Source organism: Panthera pardus, unplaced genomic scaffold (genome assembly GCF_024362965.1).
Source record: "Panthera pardus isolate Hobbes unplaced genomic scaffold, ASM2436296v1 HiC_scaffold_2, whole genome shotgun sequence".
Taxonomy (NCBI): domain Eukaryota; kingdom Metazoa; phylum Chordata; class Mammalia; order Carnivora; family Felidae; genus Panthera; species Panthera pardus.
Window position 1 is genome coordinate 25,300,562 of NW_026526765.1, and position 16,723 is coordinate 25,317,284.

A 16,723-nucleotide genomic window follows, 5' to 3' on the forward strand; every position below is an offset into this window, starting at 1 on the left:
CTGAGCCATCAGCCCAGAGCCCGACGCAGGGCTCGAACCCGTGGACCGTGAGATCGTGACCTGAGCCGAAGTCGGACGCTTAACCGACTGAGCCACCCAGGCACCCCTCTTTTTTACTTTTTATAACGTGTCTATTAGAAAACTCAAAATGACATATGTGGCCACATTCGTGGCTAAAATTACATTTCTTTTTTTTTTTTTAATGTTTATTTATTGTTGAGAGACAGAGAGAGGCAGAGCATGAGCATGGGAGGGGAAGGGAGAGGGGGAGACACAGAATCCAAAGCAGGCTCCAGGCTCTGAGCTGTCAGCACAGAGCCCGATGTGGGGCTCAAACTCACGAACCATGAGATCACGACCAAGCCGAAGTCAGACGCTCAACAGACTGAGCCACCCAGGCGCCTCTCAGATTACATTTCTATAGGCCAGTGCTGCTCTAGGGACTCAGATAATAAACTTTTGTGCTATCTTATAGGATAATTGTGAGAATAAATGAGAATGTTATATAAAGTGTTTGGCATAGTGCCCAGCATACAGTAAGTACTTAATAAAAATTGTCCACTATTAGTGAGTTACGAAAGGACAGTCACTTTTATGAACTCTTGACTTCTCAGGGGAACTGAAATGTTTTCATTAAACACATCAGTCAATAAGGACTTCCGTAAGAGGAGGAGATCCTGCTGTAGAGAGCCTCTGCTGAGCTCCTCCTCAGACCTGGAGGACTTGTGCTTTAATCGAGAGCCAGTAGAGAAAACCAGAGCTTACTTACGGAAAACTGGCTTGGTCACTGATTTCCAATAGGAACTCTACGAAGACAGGAGAGGGAAGAGCACACAGTAATTCAGCCACTAAGAAGCACAAAAATGTGTTGCCTTGTGAGACAGAGGCCCAAATGAAAAGACTTTTGTGAATGATGGATAGGGACTCATACCAGCTCTTCAGTTATCAGTGATGGATGGCCTGCTTAAAAGGCATTTCATCATTCTGGCTCAGTCCTGCAGGTAAGGCCACCTGGTGCTCCCCTTTATTCTTGGGGCATAACTGATGAGCTTGCCAGGCTGAGTCACATAGCAGAACGTGCTTTTCCAATTATTAGCATCCCGGGTATGTTCTCTTCCTGATGACAGTTAAGACACAAGCCAAATTCCTTTGATCTAATGATTGGCAGTGCTTAACAAAGCTTCTTTAGAATTTGTTATTTCATCCTAGAAGTTATTTGGGCCACAAGCAAAAAAAAAAAAAAAAGATAAAAAATCATGGACTGGTCAGTACTCCAGATGTGTCTATCTAGAGATATAGGGATAATTACTGAAACAACTTTATTCAACTACCTTGTATAGATAGTCTTACTAGGCTATGTTCAAAGTGCTTTCCTTATAATCATTCATTTAATCTTCATGTCAACACTATGAAGTAGATACTATCATTATTCCTACTTTACAGATAAAGAAACAGAAGCACAGAGAGGTTAGGTTAAATTACTTTCCCAAGATCACATCACTAGTTAGTGGCAGAATTGAGATTCAAACCCAGGTAGTCTGGCTCCAGAGTCTATACTTTTAACTATGACTCATACTGTCTCTCTATGGGACCTGCCTCTTCTCCCCCAAAAGAGAAAAATCAGTAATAGTTTTGTATTTGAGGTTTCAAAATGAAAGCCCATGGAGATTTTTGCTCACCTTAATGGGTAATTGCTCCCCTTTTAAACCATTTTCCAGAGAAGGAACCTCCATATTCCAGAGGAGGAAATTGAGAGGATGGAATGAAGGGTTGTCTGTGATGTGCTCAAAGACTTGGGCACTGGCTTGCATGAAGAAGAAGATAGAGAATCTTCTACACTGGCTGTCCCTTAGCTCTAAAGAGCAAATTAGTTTAGCCTGGTAGATATGTCTCTCTTTAGTCCTTTGGCTTTCTGTGTTTGTGTGCTATCATTTGCTAAAGATATGACAGTGTGCTCTTTGCTTGGGTTTGCAGCTAGGAGACCTATGTGTGTTTCCCCACCTCCCCCAGGAATGCAGCCAGAAAAAGTAATGGCATCCAAGAGCCATCTGGGAATGCTTCCCAGACCTGCTCCAAATTGGGGCACAGAGCCAACTGCACACCCACCAGCTTCAGAGTTCACCTGGATTAGACTCACTGCAGAGAGGTTTGTCACTAAGAGTGATTTATCTGGGATCCTAGCTGTACAGATCCTGGCAGGTGGTCCTCTGGGAGGGAAGTAGCCAAGATACAGCTCTGAATTTGATGTGTAAGGTTCAGAGTTGATGTGTAGCTTTGACTCTGCCACCACCAAGCTCTGGAATTGTAGATCTATCTCTTACTTTGATTGCTTCCAGACTCCTGTTATCTACCTGAGAAATGAGGATAATGGCACCTAAGCTCATATCAGCCAAGTGTGCAGACTGTCTGAGAGGTAGCTGAGAGATCCAGAAAAGCACATGAAAATGTCTTGATGTGATTTCATTATATTTATTTAGGCAATGGAGTTGTGTGAGTCAGGGTCCTATCAGAAAACAGACAGCTCACTCACACAGGAATAATTGGGGAGATTTTAATTGACAAAGGTGTGGACAAGTTACGGAAAACAAAAAAAGGATAATGAAGCATGCCAAGGTTAGCAACTGCAGTGAGCTGTAATTACCGTAGGCCAGAATAAGCGAGAGGAAGGAGTTCCTACAGAGAGAGGGCCTGGTAAGAGTGATGGATTAGAGCAGTCCCCTGATAGGAGCTATGAAGTTAGGTAGAAAAGGAGAGTGACTGTCACCCACAGCCCAAATGAGGAGCCAGAGAAACCAATGCCTTCTTGCTATCCTGCCTCCAATGTCCTGTTGGTGGTGCCCTAACCAGAAAGCAAGAAACTGGGAGGAGCACAACAAGAGGTCAGGTTCCAAGGCACAGAGCAGAATGAATGGTGGAAAGTGGATCTGGAGGGCAAGCAGGGGCTATCTAGCCTAGGAAACACAAGTTAGTGTGACTTTTGGCTTCCAGGATTGGATACATTGGTGTTTTGTTTTGTTTTGTTTGTTTTGGTTTTAGAGTTTATTTATTTAATTTGAGAGAAGAGAGTATTCGAGCAGGGGAGGAGCACAGAGAAAAGGAGAAAGAATCCCAAGCAGACTCTGCACTGTCAGCTCAGAGCCTGACATGGGGCTCAATCTCACAACTGTGCTGGATTATGACTTGAGTCAGATGCTTCACTGACTGAGCCACCCAGGCACCCCAGATACATTGGTTTTTAGAAGTCTCACACTTATGAAAAATCAAATGTGCTTGTGATAGCCAGCCAGATAGAAGAAATCAATTGAAAAACAATTCATGCTGCATGCTACAAGAATAAAATGCTTTTTAGGTACTTCTTTTTGTTAAATAAAGAAGTCCAGAAGCAATTCAAAGTGAGAGCATAATAATACAATTTTGCCAGTATGAGGCAATTAACTAAATGGTATGTGTATATTACCTCTCAGTATCATGAGCACTGTATTATGTGTTTGCTATTCATCCATTTATTCAACAAATATTTTCTGAGTACTTATCTTGTGCCAGGCACTATGTCAAGAACTAAATATTACATTTCTGAACCAGACATACAAAGATTTTCTATCATAATACCTGCAGTCTGTATAAAAAAGCAAACATTAAGAAAATAATCTCACAAAGAATGAAGAGCAATTGAGACAATGTTTTAAAAGAAAAGTACATAGTGCCATGAAACAGGGCACCTGACCTGGGAGAAAGAGAAGACTTCCTAGAGGAAGTGAGGTCTAAGCAGAGTCCTGAAGAATAAATTAGAATGGGAAGAGGGGCAAATTGAGGAAGGAAAAGAGCCTCTAAGGCAGACGAAACAAAATTTTCCAGGTTCTGTGGAATGAAAGAGCTTGATACATGGATCTGAAAGGCAGATAGCACTGCTGGGTTTGGCAAGCAAGAGGAAGAGTAGTACAAGGTGCAAATGACAGGTAGACAGGGGTCAATCACATGGGGCCAAGCAAGCTAGGCTAGGGACACTGCATTTCATCCCAAGCATGATGCTCATGCAGTGAAGAACTCCAAGCATGGTGATATGAGGTTTTTAAAAGATGACCAACTGTAGTATGGGTCATGAGCCTGAAAACAGAATACGAGGCCTGATGCAAAGTGCATTTTTAGGAAGTTCCTGCAATAGTGTAGATCAAGGGTTGGATTGGCAAACTTTCTCTATGAAGGACAAGAAAGTAAATATTTTCTGCTTTGTGGGCCATATGGTTTCTGTGGCAACGACTCAGCTCACCCTTGTAGTGCAAGCAGCCATAGACAATCCATAAATGAATGATCACGGCTATGTCCCAATAAAACTCAACTGCCAGCCCCTGGTGTAGACAAAAGATAAAGGTAGCTTGGATCAGAGTGATAGAGCCTACAGGTACTTGAGAAAAAATTGATACGATGCACCTTTTGGAGGTGAAGAGTGGGGGACACTGAGGCTTTTGATTTGGACAGTAGGAGTATTAGAGCTCTGTTTACTGGGATGGTTAATAATAGAATAGAATTTTGGGGGGAAAGAACATTAAGTTCAGTTCATACTTACAATAGTTTGAGGCATCTACAGGATATCCAAGTGGAGAGATGCTCCTTGAAAGAAGGAAGAGGAAGGTGGGTGTTGGTCTGAGAAAGATCTATCAATCATGAGGTAGAGTGTTAAAGGAGTCCTTATCTCATAACTTTTATTTTATCTGAGAATTAGAAAGCAAGGCCATCTTCAGTTAAAAAGAGGGTAAGACAAGGATAAGACAGGAGGAGTCAGGAATTTGAACATGGTGAGGAAGGTTTGAAATACTTACTGTATCAATGGGAGAGTGGGTTGACTAGAGAAACGGTAACTGGACACTGTGTAGAGCCAGTTGTGATAGGCATCCAGGAATTCACCATCTACCCAGGTCTGGTTTTTTTCTCCATCAGTTCTTCAACTGCCAGGTATTGATGCAGGGAAGGGCCAGTTTCGTCCTGGATTGGACTTTTCCAGGTAGGTGCAACCAAGGCACAAGACACTTTAGATAAGAGAGTGATGGAAATGATAGACCAAAGAGCAAAGGCACGGGGGTCCTTGCACCGTTCCTGGCCTTGGGTCACGAGGTAATGTTTGTGGTAACCAAACAAACAGACTCCACTGGAAAGAGCTGCAGGGGAAGCTGTGTCTTCCTTGGAGGGTGAGAGTCTGGAGGAAAGAGTGTTTAGAGAAGAGGGTGAGGAAATGGAGAGACTTGATGACGGAGTGCCAGTTGGCGGTATAGGGGAGGAAATTGTGTTGGAGCAGAAACAGAATATCGTGGATCTGAGAGCATGGCGAGTGGCAGATCACCAAAAAAGCCTCATAGTAGGGATGGACTAATGCAAAAGTGAAGAAGGCACACTTACATTTCCAATGTGTCTTGGAAGCTTCTGAGCATTCAAACTTACCATAATTCAGTTGAGATGTAGAAAATAGAAAGTGGACGTGGTAGTGCCAGGCCTGCCTCTGCGGGTGGTCTGTGAAGTGTTGGTGGTCGTGCTTAGCATCAGGTGTGCGGTCGGTCACCTATGAGAAGGGAGGCAGGGCGGCGAGTGTAGCATTGCATCATGGGGCTGCTATCTGGCCCCAGCTGGCCCCAAGTCACCCCTGCGAGATGTTGGCAAAACCGAAACCACTCCTCAACGGTTGTTCTATTAATCACCATTGCTGCACTTCTCCCTGCCGAGTCAGCATCCAAACCTCTCAGGCGTCTTCTGCATTCTGTGCGTCCTGTCAGAGAACCAGGGCCAGGGCTGGAGCGAGGCAAGAGATGTGCCGAGGGCACTGTCAGGATTAGGCACGCCCCAGAGAGTGAGAGCCCAACCCTAAGAGCGAGTGCTTCTCTATATTTTGTATCCTAGGCTCCTCTCGTACCTCACCCTGGTGCTGGCCCAGCAGAAGACTCTAATGTGAAATGGTTATCATCTATGGGACCATTCACTTTAATTTTATTTAAAAAATTTTTTCAATGTTTATTTTTGACAGAGAGAGAGAGAGAGAGAGAGAGAGAGAGAGAGAGAGAGAGAATGAGCAGGGGAAAGGCAGAGAGAAGGAGGGAGACACAGAATCTGAAGCAGGCTCCAGGCTCTGAGCTGTCAGCACAGAGCCCGACACGGGGCTCAAACTCACAAACCGTGACATCATGACCTGAGCCAAAGTCAGACACCTAACCAACTGAGCCACCCAGGTGCCCCCACTTTAATTTTATTTTTTATTAAAAAACATTTTTTTAATGTTTATTTATTTGTGTGAGAGAGACAGAGTGTGAGTGGGGCAGGGGCATAGAGAGAAGGAGACACAGAATCCGAAGCAAGCTCCAGGCTCTGAGCTGTCAGCACAGAGCCCGGCGCGGGGCTTGAATTCACAGACCGCAAAATCATGACCTGAGCCGAAGTTGGACGCCTACTGACTGAGCCACCCAGGCGCCCCAAATTTTAGAAAAAAAGATTTGCAATTAATTCCAGAAAAAAAAGTTCAGTTTTGTAGTAGATTTTGAGGCCTGGTTAGAAAAATATATGCATGCAAAGAAGCAAACTTGGGGGAAATTCAGCTACATAGATGCTCTCTATTACTATATTTTCTGTGAACTTTTTTGATCTCTAAAAGCACTTTCTTGCAAATTCATGCTGGAGATACAATATTGATAAGCCCTATGACATTCTGACTGATGGTACATGTCTCAAAAGACTTTAATAAGAAAAACATCATTCTTTAAGGAGCATTTCGAATTTATCATAAGGAATTAATTTATAGGTCTGCTGCCTTCTTTGGAGAATATTTCCTCTACTCTGGCACGACACAGAGATATGTGTGCACCCTTCGATGACCAGGGACTATGGCTGTCCCCAGTCTTTGAAGTCAGTCTCTCTATCCTCAGAGCCCATAGTCCTGAGATACATCCTCTTGATTGTGAAAACCAGGCATTAAGTAGGCAGAATTAGCATTTGCAAAATGATGGGCAGATTTCCAAAGCAGGGCAAGTTGATTCCTAAGGAGTCTCCTTTGGGCTCTCAAATTCTGAGATCTTGTCGTCTTGTGTTGGCTTTCATTCTCTTGTTTCTATTTCTAGGTGGTCTGATTGTCTAAGTTACAAAAACAAATTATTTAAAAGCAATTTAGGTTATTTGCTTTGTTGTAAGTACATAGTAAAGCAGAAAAGATGAATCATTGCTCCCTGGATTCATGGGAAAACTTCACAAATAGAGAAAATGAGCATTTAAATATTTTTTTAATGGTGTCCTATTAAACAGAAATGAGAAGGACCCCGTGACTTAAATAAAGGCCAACCAAGAGCATGATCCCCGGGGCTCTTTTAAGGAGCAGACTTAGATGAACCCACTCAGATGAGCAATTAGAAAGAAGGAGGTCACTGGGTGGCTCAGTCAGTAAAGTGCCTGACTTTGGCTCAGGTCATGATCTCAAGGCTTGTGAAGTGGAGTCCACATCAGGCTCCTTACTGTCAGCAAAGAGTCTGCTTTGGATCCTCTGTCCCCGTCTCTCTCAGCCTCTTTCTCTCTCTCTCTCTCTCCCTCTCTGCCCCTCATGGGATTCTCTCTCTTTCCCTCTCTCTCTGCCCCTCCCCGCCAAATAAATAAACATTAAAACAAAGAAAGAAGGAGGTCACTATTAGCATTTGCTAAAACAAACAAAAATGAACTGTTCTTATATATTTTCCAACAGACAATGACTGGCTTTTGAAGTCCATTGTATCATTTCTTCAAGGTTCTACTTTCTGTGGGTTTCAATGACCAGTGCATCACTCTTGAACACAGCAGAGATACAAAATTCATTTCTTATGTCTGGCCCACTAATTCATATATCATGCAAATAAGTCGTTAATGATGATTTATCGACTGCCTTATCTACTGCCCTTGGTGATTCTTGCTGGACACTGAGATGAAATGTAAATCATCTTAGTCATGTATTTTCTGTGACAAACTGAAATTGTCATTCAAAGAGCTATTGCTCTCACCTTCTCTCACATGAAGAGACCTTTAAATTTTTTCAAAGTAGTTTTGCATCTATGATTTCACTGGGGACTCAAGACCCGAATGAGATCTTTTTTTTTTTTTTTTTTTTTTTTAACATTTATTTATTTTTGAGACAGAGAGAGACAGAGCATGAACGGGGGAGGATCAGAGAGAGGGAGACACAGAATCTGAAACAGGCTCCAGGCTCTGAGCTGTCAGCACAGAGCCGGATGCGGGGCTCGAACTCACAAACCACGAGATCATGACCTGAGCTGAAGTCGGACGCCTAACCGACTGAGCCACCCAGGCGCCCCCCCCCCCCCCCCGAATGACATCTTTAAAGGCAGGTCTTATTGTCCCCATCTGAAAGAAGCTTGCCTGAGGTAACCCCACACTGGGCTGTGTTACTGTGATTGGCCACAGAACACAGCACTGGTCTGTTGCTTTTGTAGGCTGGGTATCATTACAGGACTTTTATTTCCGTGTCCATTTTAGCTGTTCCAGTAAAGACAGGTGCTGAGATTGGCAAAAGACACAATAAAGAGTGAACATAAAATTAGAAAAAGAAAACAACAACTACATAACAGAAGAGAGACTAGTAATATGTTTATTTTTATAATTGCTCTTTTTTGGAAATCATTAAATGAAGATATCTGGAAGTCAAAGTATCTGATGAAGGAGCAAAAATAGCATATGATTGACTTAGAATGATGCCTTTTCATAAGTAAGTAGAGCAGAACAGAACAAGGAGAATAATCAGCAGGGGAGATAGGAGTTAGGAATGAGAATGTGTTGTGCACAAAAGGAGGAGTTAGGAAATACCTTACCTAAATAGTCTACCAATTTAGAAGCCTGGTGATCTGATTGAATTGGAACACCCAATGGGGAGGACACAAGCTTCCCAACTTCTGGAAGGAAAATATCTTTTACAACTATACCAGTATGATAGACCCAAGAAGAGCCCCATGTCTTATCTCTTGTGCAAATTCAAAATAAAGACACCGGCCAACTAGAAAACAAAACCGATGTGTATGTGGAACTAAAATAGCTTCTCTTTAGATATGCTGATTGCACAGTACTGGTTATGTTAATTAAAGCTGAACCTCTCTCTCTCTCTCTCTCTTTCTCTGTTTCTTTAGTAGCCTGGTTTTACAGGTGCCTTGAGCATATAGGGTAATTCACCACTGGACAGAATTATTGAATCATTGATATAAATTGTGAAAATAATAAGCAATATCTGGTCTGTACTTGCTAGTGTATAATTCATTTTTTCCTGCCAAAAATTTTATTAAAAAAAAATTACCCTGGCAACCATGCTTACATAGTATAAATGGAAGGCTGAGTCAAAGATAAAATAATGGATGATTTAGCTGCCTAAATAAATAGAAGGAGAGATAGTATATTCTGCATGGGGGAGCCCCCTAGGAGAAAAATCATAAATTCTGCATGTGCCATAATATTGCACAAAACTGAAAATAAGAAAACACATTTGCAGAAGTTCCAATGTCATGCTTGTGGACACAGTGAAACTCATCGCTTTCAATATACACAGGATGAAAAGTACTTAAACCTTTCCCCTAAACAAGTATTTTAAAACAGGATGCATCAAATGGAGGCCCATTTTGTGTACTAGCTAATAAAAGATGTGGTCTGAGACAGAATAAATACAAAATTTTCATCAAGGTTTAAAATAAAATCTATCAACACTATACCAAATACTAGAGTGTGATCTAACTCAGCCTCCCTCCCATTTTTTTTAAAGTTTATTTATATTTATTTTGAGGAGGGGAGTGGCAGGGAGAGAGAGGGAAAGAGAGAGAAGAGCAAGCAGCCTCCATGCTGTCAGTGCAGAGTCTGATGTAGGGCTTGATCTTACCAATTGAACTGTGACATCATGACCTGAGCCATAGTCAGACACTTAACCCACTGAGACACCCAGGTGCCGCCGGCTCCCTCCCATTTTTCGAGTCACTCTATCTCAGTATTTTTACAAATATGTTCTGTGGGCCACCCACATCACAATCACAGGGTGCTGGTTAAAAATACAATATCCAAAGCTGCCCTAGGACTCAGCATACGATGATCTCAGGGGCTGAGGCCAGGGTATCTGAATTTTCAAATCTCCTGGTAATCTTTAAACACATTCTGAATTAGAAGCCAATGAATTAAAGTTTTAGTGTCATTGTTCCTTATTTGTTCTTCTTAAACCCTGCCTTGGCCAGGGGATGGCTCATTCCAATGAGAGTTCCTGAATGGAAGAAGTAGTGGCCAGGAATTTCCAGGGGAAGAAAAGGAGGGTAATTAGGTGGGTAAACCGGAAGCTGGAATCTGTTTTGGAGATAAAATGAACCCACAGAGGCTGGGAGGAGAAAGGGAACTGATCCAGTTGTTCACTAAGGCTCCTTCTCCTCCCAACACACTTGGACAAGCAGCTGAAAAGAAAAGATGGAAGCAATCTTCAAGACTTCATTTGACTTGATGATGAAAAGTTCCAATTCAGTTACAGCTGCCTGGTGGGGTAGATTCTTCACAGAGGGGAAAAGCTCAGAGGTAAACCAAATGCCTCTGCAGCCCATGTGAATCTCCTTGGACTCACCTAAAGTACGCTGCATTCTTTTACCTAGCATTGACAGATGATGTCCCACTGTTTTCTTGGTTCATTATTTTAATCTTCTCTTGCCCTTAACTAAGCCTTAGATTTTCTAAGTCCAACCTCCTCCTCCAAATCATGTATATTATGACAATAAATTAAAATGGCAACTTGGACAGAAGTACTAATCTGTGACTAAATATTTAACAAGGGGGCAGGAAAAATTTACATTTTGATCTTCAAACACTGGAAAATAAATGCCCTCAGTTGCGAGCTTTCCAAATTGGCAAGACTGCAAGGGCAAAAGAAAATTTCCATGCATTTGATTGACCCCTTGAGAGGTGAGCTATTATTAGCAGCAGGAACTTGCCCAAAACTCTCTGGAAAATATTGGATGAAAAGTGATTGAAACTAGAAGTATTTTAAGCTGGTCAGCAGAGCCATGTCTGAAGGAGACAGATGATAAAATGTTACACATGCATAAATAATATTGATATGTATAATATTTACGCCTGCATATAACACGTATAACATGTCATATATATCTATATATTTAATAATTTATTTCAATCTAGCAAATATTTATTGAGTGGCTATTGGGGGTTGCACACTATCCCATGCTGGATTGGAAGCACACAAATAACAAGATCTAGGTTCTCCTTCCTCCAGGAACTCACAAAGTGGAAATGTGTGAGGGAACACTACAATTCCTCCCACTTAATACAATCTGACAAGGGTTATACTAGCAACTTGAAGGAAGTGCTACTGTTGGAATAATTAATAGAGGAGTAGAAAAGTGATGGTGGTGCCAGCGATCAGAGAAGCCTTCCCAGAAGAGGTGACACAACTCTTTGGGATTTCAGCAGACACAGGAATGTGAGAACCTCCTGCCGGCAGAGGAAACCACGTGCAGGTTAGGAGTACATGGCCAGGGGGATGTCTGGGTGGCTCAGTCGGTTTAGCGTCTTCATCTCTGCTCAGGTCACAAGGTCATGGTTCCTGAGTTCAAGCTCTGCGTCAGGATCTGCGCTGATATTGCAGAGGCTGCTTTGAATTCTCTCTCCCTCTTTCTCTGCCCCAACCCCACTCCTGCATGCATGCTCTCTGTCTCTCTCTCAAAATAAATAAACTTAAAAAAAAAAAAAAGCATTTTAAGAAAGGAGTACATGGCTGGAATGAAGGAGTTGGGGGATGGGTTGGGTAAGGAATAGCAGTGCTTATGGTTTGAGTGATAAATTCATTTACATATTCATTTATTCAGCAAACTTTCAATGTTTGTTGAAGGAGGTAGGTGCTGGGTACAGATGCTGAGGAGACAGGCTTTGTCTTTTCATGGCTCATGTGATTGGAAGACAGTGGTAGAATATGGCACTGGGACTGTGAAATAAACAGAAACCACCAGTCCTCTTTGATTCTGGAAGGACTTGCTGTGGTGTCCCAATGATACCTTTCTGGGTAATAGCTGCCACTTCCTTGAGCACCTCCTAAGAGCTATGCTGAGTAGTTGTGTTACTGCCAATGTTTATGATCCCGAGTGGTAGGTATTTTCTCTATTTACAGACAGGAAGAGAGGACCTCTGGGTACTTCAGATTGCACAGCTTATATTATAGGAAGCTTGGATTTATGCAGACTTTCATCTCAGTGGCCTGGTAATGATAAAAGCTGACAAACAGCTGAATTCAAGTTCTTCCCCACCCAACCCCTGCCAAAAATCCCATCTCAAGATGCCTTGGGACTACCTTGGCCTCTGAGGCACAGTCAGTCTGTGCAGGTGCTTTATGTCTGTCTGCTTTTCCAAAAGACCACTGCTTGTTGCCTTGCTGGGCAAAGCTGCTGAAGATCACTGCCCCACCCCATCCCCATCCCCCCAAAGCAAAGATTTCCAATTACTGCTCTGCAGAAAATGTCAAAAGCATTATTCAACTATTCATTATCCCAGGTTTTGTAATTTTTCATATGTTTTTAACTCTTATCTGCTAGCACTTGAAAAAGACCAGCTTTTTCCTCTTAAGAGAGCTTAATTTGCAGAGCTGTGCAGTCTCCCTATTATGTTCTTATCATCCTCTCCCTGTGGTAGGCAGAATGACAAGGATGACAAAAAAAGAACCAAAAATATTTGAAGGCCTTCCTGAAAATCCACGGGAATGAAGGATCCAAACAGCCGGAGGCTTCTGTCCCTCAACTGACCTGGAATAAGGCCAAGGGCGATTGGCATTGGCTCTCACGGTCCCCTCAAACAGGGGCTCTTGGCTAGTTCTCCCAGGAACCAAACCCTCCACTCCAGGGCCATAGGACTTTGTCTCTGAGGATTTCTCTCGGGAGCTTAACTAGGGGATTTAGCAGCTCTGAGGTGCCAAAAGTTCCCCCCGAAATTCTCGAAATTCCCATACGGGTGTTAAATCAACTTTGCTATCAGAAGAGCCAGAGGCCAAAGGTTTCTTGGTGCGGGTGGTTAGTCCTTTCCCCATCTCCTTTGGCCTCCCCACCCCATTCTTGTATAAGGCAATTGACATTTTTCTTGATGCTATGCAAAGGCGACTTCAAGTCCCCGAGCTCTTTTTCCACCTAGATGGCGCCCCAAGCCCCGCCATCTGGAAATTCTGAGCTGCCATCTCCCCGGATCCTCTCCTCCCAGGAACCCCGGGTTTCTGAAGACAGCGCACCCGGACTCGGGTTCACCGGGAGAGACACGGCACGCGGTGTGCCTGGCTCTGGGGGGGAAATCCCCGCCCACCCTGTCATTCCTGCAGGGGAATCCCCGCCCCCCGTCCCTGTCACTCCAGGAAGGGAGTTCCCGCCCCTCGAATCTACCAGAGGGAGGGAATCCCCGCCCATCCTGGAGGCTCCGTGAATCCCCAGCGCCGCGCAGCTGGGAGAGCTGGGCGAGGAGCGGGTTCCCAGCGCCGGTGCCTGCCGGCCCCGGGCAGAGGGACGCGGTGGGGCGGCGGCTGCGGGGACCCGGCGAGCCGCGGGCTCCCGGGGTTGAGCCTCCCGCGGCTGAGGGCGGACCGCGGCGCTGCGGCTCCGGGCAGGCGCGGCGGCGACGGCACCGGCGGCGGCGGCGGCAGCAGCAGCAGCAGCAGCAGCAGCAGCGCGGGGACCCGCCGGGCGGCGCCCGGGTCCGGACGCGGGAGCAGCGGGAGGCTCGGCGGAGCCGCGCGCAGGTGAAGCGATGTTCCGACTGCGGCCGGGACGCGGGGCTTCGGACGCGCGGGGGAGGGGCGGTTCGGCACCCCGGAGACCCAGCGAGCCCGGGAAAGTTTAGTGACAAATCCCGGTGCGGGGACCCCAAGCCGGGCGAGGCGGTGAGGAGGGCTCCGAAGCCGGGTCGGGCGGCTCAAACTCCCCTCGTATCCGGCCGGGGGCGGGGAGGACGCAGCCGCGGCGGGAAGAGGGCCCGCGACCGCGGGACAACCCGAGCCGCGCTGCTGGGCACACTCAGGACGGGGCCAGGAGCCCCCGCGGGAGCCCGCTCCCGGGGTCTCCGTACCTGGGCCGTCGCCTGGTCCTCTCCTCCAGGGGCGGAGAGGACTCAGGCGCTCCGGTCTCAGGTGCTGCCTTGGGGTCCGTGCTCCCGCGCTCCCTCATCTCTTGCGTGGTCTCTGCCCGGGAAAGAGACGCGCGGGTGGAGGGAATGGAGGGGGCGCGCAAAAAGCAAGGACATCTTTGGGGGCAGTATTGGCATCTCCCAGGGAGATGGGGAACGTACACATGGGGAAATCCTGCTTTCCCTGTGAAGTCGAGTTCCTCCTGAAATCTGGCCTTGTTCCTTTCCCTCCATCTCTCTCTCTACCCGTCTCTCCCTTTCAGGTTTGCGTTGACGTTTTAGGTCTTTGGGTTGCTTGTCTTCCTGCAATGCTAAATTGAGTAGGGGGAGGGTCCAGGGTCCTCGGCTGGAGTTTGCCAGAAGCCGGTCCTCAGAGGCCTGATCAATGCAGAGACCTTGATAAGAGACACTGGAGTGTGAAGAGCACACGGTCTGGCACGGGCTGGTCTCAGAGACTGGAATGGCAGGCACGAGGGCATTCCAGAGCCCTGGCCCTGCCGCCCTGCAGGAGGACTGGAGGTGCAGGACTGTTGGGGGAAGGGGCTGCACCCTGTCTCCTGCAGCCGACCTGGCGTCCACCTCCCACAGAGGTAGGGTGCTTTGGGTGCACGTGTTTCCCTTGACAAAGCATGATGCAGCTGCTGGAGGTGGTCCCCGAGTGGCTACAGAAAGTGATACTGTGGACCTGCTTTTACAGACCCCCAACACCCCCCTTCAGTGCTGCTAGTCCTTCCTCAGTGGGGTCTTTCACATTCAGCCTGCTCTGGACTTGGGCTCCAGGGGTCTGCTGTTTCTACAGGGCCAGCTTTTCTGGTCTGTGGTGTGTGGGTGGGGGTCAAATAGGTACAGGTTGGCAGGTGTGGTGTGGGAGGGTTGCTTGCTGGGACAGAATAGAATGTCTCAGAACACACCCCTTCCTGTAGGTGGTTGCTCTAGCTTCATCAATTCCTTCTTGCATTAGAATGGGCTTAGAACTGCTGCTTCACTAATAACCACATAGCGGTGTGAGTGTGTATGGGGGCGGGGGTAGATAGGGAAATGTGGGGGGGGGGTGCTGGCAGGGGAAGAATCAGAACCATGTAAAGTATATAAATGTACCTCCCTTGACATAGTTAATATGGTCCTGGAAAAATATTGAATTATACTGTAAATCTCTGTCATTAAAATTGATTTTGCATGCACTTAAGGCAGTTTACTATTTAAGGAAACTTATGATAATTTCTCTATTCATTTCAACCATTTTATTTTTGGAGTACCTGTGGTTTGCTGTGCATAGGCCCTCAGACGTTCCTGGGGATGTGCGGAGGCTCCCTCCTTGCTGTCAGAGTTTCAGTCTGTCGGGAGAAGTGACAGGAAGTATACTGACAGCTTGGATCCAAATCAGTGCGCTGTGTGGTATGTGACAGGCTCCCTGTATTTACTGCATGAAGAGATGATCTGATGAATAAAGTACCTGAAGAGTGGTCCAAAGAAAACAGTTCAGGAGTCCAGAGGAGAAAGAAGTCACTTTAGACCCAAGAGACCCGAAAGGCTCTGTGGAGAACAGGAGAACAGAGGTGGAGAAGCGGTGGGCTGAGAAGTTGATCCTGAGGGCAGATGTGGCCCGAGGGGGATGGTGGAAGAAGAGGCTGGGCTGAGGTTTGGAGGAGCTTTGTTCTGCTGCTGATAGGGAAATATTTGGGATTTTTGAGTAAGGGATTGTCACTCTGTGCAGTAGGGAGATTAATCTGATCTCTGGCAGAAAGAAGACTGAGAGCTGGGGGGGTGAATTGCCCAGTGAGAAGGTTATTGTAATGAGATGGGCGCAGGGGGTAATGGGGGTCTGGCAGCAGCTTGTGGGAAGAAAGGAAACGTTAGTCAGACGTGGCCTTGAAGTATGGGCTTGCTTGCATTTAGAGTGAAGAAGAAGCAAAGATCACCTGCAGGTTCAGAGTGTGAATACACAGGTGACTGAAATGGGGAGCTTAGAGTTTTAACATTCAGCTAACTGGAAATCTGGAGAAATCCTTCCAGACTTCACCTGTCCTCTTCCCACTTCTAATCAGTCTCCGAGGTCTGTTGATCACCTCTTCTTGTAAAACCTATCAGTGGCTCCCAGGACCATGGAATAAATTCCAGATTCTATGTGCCTCCTTAGACTTCTTTCCTGCTATGTCTCCCCTGCACCAAACACGAGCTATAGACCCTCCTGACCTGTCTTACTCTCTGCCTCTACAATGCTGATTTTCTGGGGGTGGTAGTGGAAGGAATGAGGTCCTGGAATATCCTTTCTTCTCTGGTCTTCCTGATGAACCACTTCTTACTCGTCAAGATCCAGCTCAGGGGCCTCCTCCTCTGTGATTCTCTGTTTCTCCCTCCCAAGTTGAGCAGTCCTACCTTTGTACCTCACCCTACAGAGCCTGTTGGCACACTGCCCTGGGCCTGTTCCTGTAGGACCTTATCTTATCCATGTCCCGATAAGACCTCCACCAGCCACCCACCAGCTTCCTCCGGGAGAGAGACAGAGGCAACACCCATGACCTTCCCTGCCACCCCTCCCCACCACCAGCTGTATTCGGTGTTATCCCAATCCTGACTTGGAATCTCCAGG

The 16,723-nt window shown here is 46.0% G+C and overlaps 1 protein-coding gene across 4 annotated transcripts in view; it reads left to right on the plus strand.

The window, feature by feature from the left end:
- Window positions 1-13,425: 13,425 nt before the first annotated feature.
- Window positions 13,426-16,723, plus strand: part of PDZD2 (PDZ domain containing 2) — a 364,618-nt gene continuing 361,320 nt past the window's right edge. For all 4 annotated transcript variants that reach the window (XM_019450712.2, XM_019450714.2, XM_019450715.2 and 1 more), the window contains exon 1: window positions 13,426-13,750. The gene's annotated coding sequence lies outside the window, so the exon portion shown is untranslated. The remainder of the gene's footprint in view (window positions 13,751-16,723) is intronic.